The sequence below is a fragment of the Tupaia chinensis genome, unplaced genomic scaffold (assembly GCF_000334495.1).
Source record: "Tupaia chinensis unplaced genomic scaffold, TupChi_1.0 Scaffold149552_1, whole genome shotgun sequence".
NCBI classification, from domain to species: Eukaryota; Metazoa; Chordata; class Mammalia; order Scandentia; family Tupaiidae; genus Tupaia; species Tupaia belangeri.
Window position 1 is genome coordinate 1,384,430 of NW_006209397.1, and position 6,965 is coordinate 1,391,394.

The window sequence follows — 6,965 nt, forward strand, 5'->3', positions numbered from 1 at the left end:
TGTGTTGGAGAAGATCTTATTGGGTTGATTCTATTTGGGGTCCTTTGTATTTCTTGGGACTGGATCTTTGAATGACTCTATAGGTTTGGAAAGTTTTCTTCCAGGATTTCATGGAATAGATTATCAATGCCGTTATTAGTTTCTTCACCTTCTGGGATACTGATTACCCAGATATCTGGACGTTTAACGGTATCTAGTATTTCTAGTATTATTCTCATTTTGGGGGCTATTTTCTCAGGCCAGAGAGTCTGTCTTCTACGTCTGAGATTCGGTATGATCTAGCCTGTTTTTAATAATTTCAAAGAGGTTTTGATTTCCTGTATTACAGCCTTCATCTCTAATAGTTCTATTTGTTTTTTTTAAATGATGTGTATTTCCTCTTTCAGATTGTGCAAGAACTTCCTCACCTCCTGGAACTCATCAGCTCTTTTCTCTTGCATCTTCTACAGTTCATTGTCTCTCTTCTCTTTTATCTCTGTTAGTTTTGTCACTATGAATATTCTAAATTCTTTATCTGACATTTCCATGAGTTCCATTGTACTGTCTGTGAATTAACAGGAGTTACTCTTTTCCCTTTGAGGAAAGATATTTTCTTGGTTTCTTATATTTCTTGTGCCCCTGTGATTATTTCTTGTAATCTGATGGGTTGTACATTTCTTGTTATTCTTGAAGTTTAATTTCAGTGTTCAGAGGTGTGCAGGAGGAGGTGATCTGCAATCTCTGTTCCATTCCCCTTTTACCCTTTGTGCATCAGATTCAGTGGAAATTAAGGAATATTCTGACCTTAATAGTATTCAGATATTTGGATACTGTTCACTTAGACCAGTCTAGACCCTAAGCACATGGAGGCTGAGCAGCCAAGGGGTGAAGGTAAAAGAAAAAGGAAAAGAATACAGAGGTATTGTTAAAAAAAGAAAGATAGAAAGGAAGAAAGAAAAAAGGCAATAAAAATTTTATATTTTCATTTTAAAAAGCAAAAAATGAAACTGTGTGCCATGCAAAAGAAGCATTTCACAACTCAAGTTCGGTAGCTATCTCAGAAGGGCCTGAGTTTTTACCTCTCCTTAATGGGAGAGGGGAAAGGCAAGTATTAGCAAGATAAAGGAGAGGCTGAGAGCCAAGAAAACAGCTTATCTTAAAAAAATTTAAAAATTAAAAGACACAGAGAGACAGAGAGGAAGATACAGAGTTGCCCTACCACTCTAGAAATGTATCTGGAAGGTGATGTCTCAGGAGAAAAATCTTCATTTTTAGTTCTAAGATTCCTTTTTTTATCTTATGATATATAAACATTTATTTTGAGCAGAAAGTTGTACATTTGACATTGTAAGATTTCTGTAATCATTTTCTGTTTGACCATATTAATTTTACAAAAAAAGAATTAATCTGAGATGGATTGATTCATCAAAAGAAAAAAAGTCTTTTAGTTATACTCAAAATCAAAGATTTTTCATTGTTTCTAAATTCTTTTTCTTTGACATCATTGTATCAACTGAAGGAATTCAAATGCACAGTGAAGCCAAAAGACCACCCTTCTCCCCAGTACTCTGAAGGACTTACATGAGTAATAAAGCTTTTTTATTTTTTAGAGAAGTTTTTGCTGTAGGGTGAGTGTGGTTGCCAGAGTAACAGAGAGAAACAGAGAGACAGAAAGGGAGAAATCATCCCCAGATGGGATGGCCATGCCACAATCCCTTCTCCTCTGTTCTTCTCTAGGAACTTTGGCCATGCATGCATGCACACATGCGTGGCATGAGTTTTAAGCTGTGGGGTCCAGACTTGAACCACGACTATATGGGAGTCCAGCAATGTAACCATGTCATCTGTTCATCCCAAGTAATCAGGTTTTATGCCAAACAAAGGACATCGTATTATTCCCCGCCCCCCAATCTCATGGCAGGATTATTGTTTCTATGTCTATTATTTATTTATTTATTTTTAGGTTCTAGCAATAAAGTATGTGTATTAACCAGAGACAGAGAGAGGGAAAGTGAGAAATCACCCCCTCACACACACACACACACACACACACACACACACACATACACACACAGCAGAGAGGATGGTCATTCCAAAATCCTTTTTTCTCCATTCTCCTCTAGGGATTTTGGTATGCACACACATGCACCCTACATGATTCTCAAGCCACCAGGTCCAGGAATTGAACCATGGTTGGCCATGTAGAAATCCAGCACTTTAATGACCATATCACCTTATGGCCTCCATATATGTTTATTTTAAAAGTCTACTTTATTTATTTTTTAATTGACAGAGTTTGGGAGAACCACAAGGGGATTGTGCAATAACTTAGGACAAGTAACAATAAGCTGTTACTACTTCTAAGCCCAAGGTGAGAGTTGTGTATAGAAAGTCACTTTGAGATGAGCATGATCACAGCCAGAGCTAATATTTCAGTGAATTAAAAAAAAATTAAAAGAAATTTTTGCTATAAGACACGAGAGAGACAGAGACAGAGAGAAAATGAGAAGTCACCCCTCAGGGAGGTTGGCCACACTGCAATCCCTTCTCCTCCTCCATTCTCCTCCCTGGATTTTGGGCATGCACACATATGTACTTGGCATGAGTTTTAAGGCACCAGGTCTGTGACTCGAACCGTGGTTGACTACATGGGAGTCCAGTGATGTAATTTTTACACCATCTGTTGGTCCCAATATTTCAGTGAATAAATACCCAAACACATTTCCCTCCTTTCTTCTTATCTCTTATCCTGGTTCCTCACAAGTTGAACCCCATTGGAAATCAGAAATCATGGACTCTCACTGTTGTAGTTTATACAAATCAGCCTCCTGAGACACAGAACAGGTTGAAGAGCTTGGAGAGGTGATCCAGAGGGTCAAATGAAGGATTATTCAGTACTGTGCACCTCTTTTGCACTTCAGCATCTGTGTTTCCAACCAAGAAGTTGCATGAAGTCACGTAAGTAACCATATCATCTCAGCGTGATGTTGGTTTGATTAAACTCCTCCTAAAATACTAGCCACCACTAGTGACATGATTCATTAAAATAGTGGTGGTGTTTGAGGAGGGAAGAGGAAAGGAATATAAAACGGTGCTACAGTTTTCCCTTTCTGTAACTATTCTTAAGACTAAATGGTAACCATAACTACCTTTCTTCTCCATCCATTCTCAGACTCTATCACCTGGGTAGATGGAGTTCTTTACCTGGTTGTGTATAGCAAACCTTTATTTCTGATAGATATGAAGCCTATGGTAGTGGCTATATTGGGTTGTTTAGTCTTCAACTGAGGATAGTTGGGTAAGGGAGCAAAAATGATCAGATAATACAGAGAATTCCCACACATGCGGTATTCGAAAGGGTGCACCAATGAAACACTTGGATTCCAAATATAATTATTTTACCCCTTTGTTCAGCAAAAACCCAATTTCTCCCTGAAATTAGGATAAACTATATAGTCCATTATGGTGACTCTCTTCTTTACTTATTAGTAGCAAGAGAACTTAAAAAAAAAAAAAATCGCCATGTTGGTAGTCTCAGTTTCAAACCCATCAGACTTGTGACCATGTTTTCTGGTGGAAATATTGCTTCCTTGTACACTATGATTTCCAAGACCAAGATGGTGGGAATGGAAGTGCAAATTGTCCAAGTAAATTCTGAGCTGTAATAGTAGTAAGATCACTCCTATACACCACTTAGATCCTAGATATAGTATATTATACAATTTATTGGCCAATGGTTTAAGCCACTTATTACATCCCTTAGAATGGCATCCTAATCTTGCAGGTTGTTTACTCCTATAGCAAATTCATCTTCAGTAGGCCACATAAGGCACAGAAGACCAGTGAATTCTGTAGATATAAACCCATTACTATAAAATGTATCCCCTGTTTAGAGGTATCATGTAAGATACCATATTAAGAGATGAAGGTTTTCCGTAAGTCCATGAACAATGGTTCTGACACAATCTTCTCTAGGTAAATAAAGGAAATGCTTATCTAGAATATAGATCTATCCCACCAAGAACACAGTGTTGCTGCCTCCCTAAAGGGAGATGCTCCATGTAATCAATCTATCACCAGGTAGTCTGCTAACCCTTTGCAATTAATACCATATCAAGGGCTCAACATTGGCCTCTGCTCTTGGCAGATGGGGCACTTAGAAGTTGTGGTAGCCAAGTGAGCTCTGGTGATGGAATGACCATATTGTTGAGATCACACATAGCCACTCTTTCTTCCACTATGTACTCTTTGTGCATTATCTTATTGAATAAGCATCAGAATGACTGGGCAAGGTGAATGATCAACTGACAGATCAGGTCGTCTTGTCCAAGAAAATCCTCTGATATATATATGAACATTTTGGTCACATTTTTCTTGGTCTGTGGATGTCTTTACACTCTTAGCTCATTTCAAGAGGGCTGTCCAAATACCTCCCCCATTGATTCCCTTGTCATTGGTTTCCCAATTCTGGTCTTTCAAAATGACTAATTAATCTGTTAGCCTTTACTTATGAATCATGCCATCTCTCCTTTCACTGATATGCAAGATCAGATATATTGCCAAATATTTTGTCCATCTGAAGGATTTCCTTTCACCAATATTTTCACAGTGATTTCTTATTGGTGGTATTGGTAAATCATAAAAATTCATCTGTAAATTGGTGACCAGCAGGTGGCGCTGTGGTTAAGGCGCTGGACACTCCCACATGGCCCACCATGGTTTGAGTCCTGGTCCTGGTGTCCTGCTTTCTCACTTTCCTTCTCTCTCTCTGTGTGTGTCTCTCTCTAGTCAAATTAAAATAAATGAATGAATGAATAAAAATTTAAAAAAATTATCTGTAAATCAAGTCTATGTTTTCTCTTCATTAACTACTCATAAGGAACTCCTCATAAGATAATAACTGAGCTTGAGAGAGTGGTGGAGAAGCAGTATAACTGGATAAAATGGGATTCTGAGATATCTGCTTATAATGTTTTTCTAGACTTTATATTTAGAGCACTTTTAAAGATTCACAGAAAAAAAATAATCAGGTAATACAGAGAATTCTCACACAAGGGGTATACAAAAGTTTCATGTAAATACATATTATATAAAAGAAAATCTATGCACAGATTCTAAAATTTTTCTGCACCAAAATAGACTTGTATTTTATTTCAATTTTGTGCTATGTAGAATCCAGCCACTTTAACCTTCACACCACCTACCAGTGCGTTCAATTTTTTCATTTATATATATATCACCATTTATATATATATAAGCCACCAGGTCCAAGACTCGAACTGCAGTTGACTACATGGGAGTCCAGGAACACAGCCATTACGCCAACTGCTGGTCCTGAAATTCATGGACATTTTTATACCACTAAAAAGAAAACCAGAGATGAGCTCCCAACACTCAACACAGTAACTATATATTAATAGACAACAGTGTTCAGTAATGCCCACTAAATTTTGAACAAAGAGCAAAATATAGCACAGAAGTGTAAAACAGCGACCAGCAGTTAGCGTAATAGCTATGTGGCTGGACTCCCATGTAGTCGACTGTGGTTCGCGTCCTGGACCCAGTGGCTTAAAACTCACGCCAGGCGCGTGTGCGTGTGTACCCAAGATCCCGAGAGGAGAATAGAGGAGAAGGGACTGCAGCATGGCCATCTCCCTGGGGGGTGATTTCTTGCTTTCTGGCTCTCTGTCTCTCTCTGTTTGTCTGGCAAGCGCATGCGCCCTGTAGTACCTATCGTGACCCCCCTCCCCCCCAAAAAAAAGAAGTGTAAAACAAATTTATTTCCTGCCCCTATCAAAAAATCAGCATCTTGAGGCCAGCAGGTGGCGTGGTGGTTGGGGACACTGGACTCCCACATGGCCAACTCTAGTTTGAGTCCTGGACCTGGCAGCTTGCTTTCTCTCTCTCTCTCTCTCTCTCTCTCTCTCTCTCTCTCCGTCTCTCTTTTTCAGTTTCTATACTTTGATAAAAGAAAAAGAGGAGAAAGGGCATCAGCATCTTTTTGGTTTTTACTTTTTTTTTTCCAAAAATCTGTGTTTGCACATGCATGTATGTGCAGTCTTTATAGGAAACTTAACAAATAAAGAAAAGCACAAAGAAAACAAAAGTTATCTGTTACACCATCAACAAAAATGTCACTTTCTTACCAAAAACAAAACAAAATCATGAAACCAGAGCCAACCTAGAAAGGAACCACAAGCCTCAAGATCTACTGATACCAAGTCACCAACCACATCAGAATCAGAATCCTTAGGCCAAGCCTCTCTGTAGGCTCTCAGATACCTGCACTGTGGCCTCTCTCCTGTCACCACTGCAGTTTTCATCAGGAAGACACTGATTAATAAACAAGGGCAATAGTAAGGCAATGACTCTAAGCTAAAATATTTTGTCCTTCAAATTTCAAAGCTAGAGGGAATCTTAAAAGCTCATTTAGTCCCATTCTCTATGCCTGTCCTTCTTTATTCAGGAGAGGGAACATATGGAGAAGTGAAATGATTTGGCCAGGCATCACAGCTGAGTAGGACTGAAACTAGCCCTCTAATTGCCAGGCTGGACTCTGACCAAGTGACTACACTGTTAATGAACCTGCCAGTGATGGGGCTACAGTTATTACATGACTAGACTATTAAATAGCCAGAGTATACACCACAGTGAATCTCTACAAGTGGATCAAAGGAGCTGGGCACATTTCTGGCTCCTAACAGGCAAATGCACTGGTTCTAGGAAGACAAATCACAAATAGACTATGTGGAATGAAAGAGTTTGACCTGCATCAACTGATCGCATCATTTGTAACCCACATTCCACAGACAAGAGACATTTCTGATTGAGTGCATCACCAAGGCAGCCTAAAAAACAAAAGTATCCAAAAGAGCCTTCTGAGAGGAGGATCAAAATAAAGAAATCCTGGGCCCCCCTCCGGGGGCCCCGTGGCCGGGGCTTCCGCCCCGCGCAGCCGTGCGCCAGAACGGCCGGGCCCCCCCCGG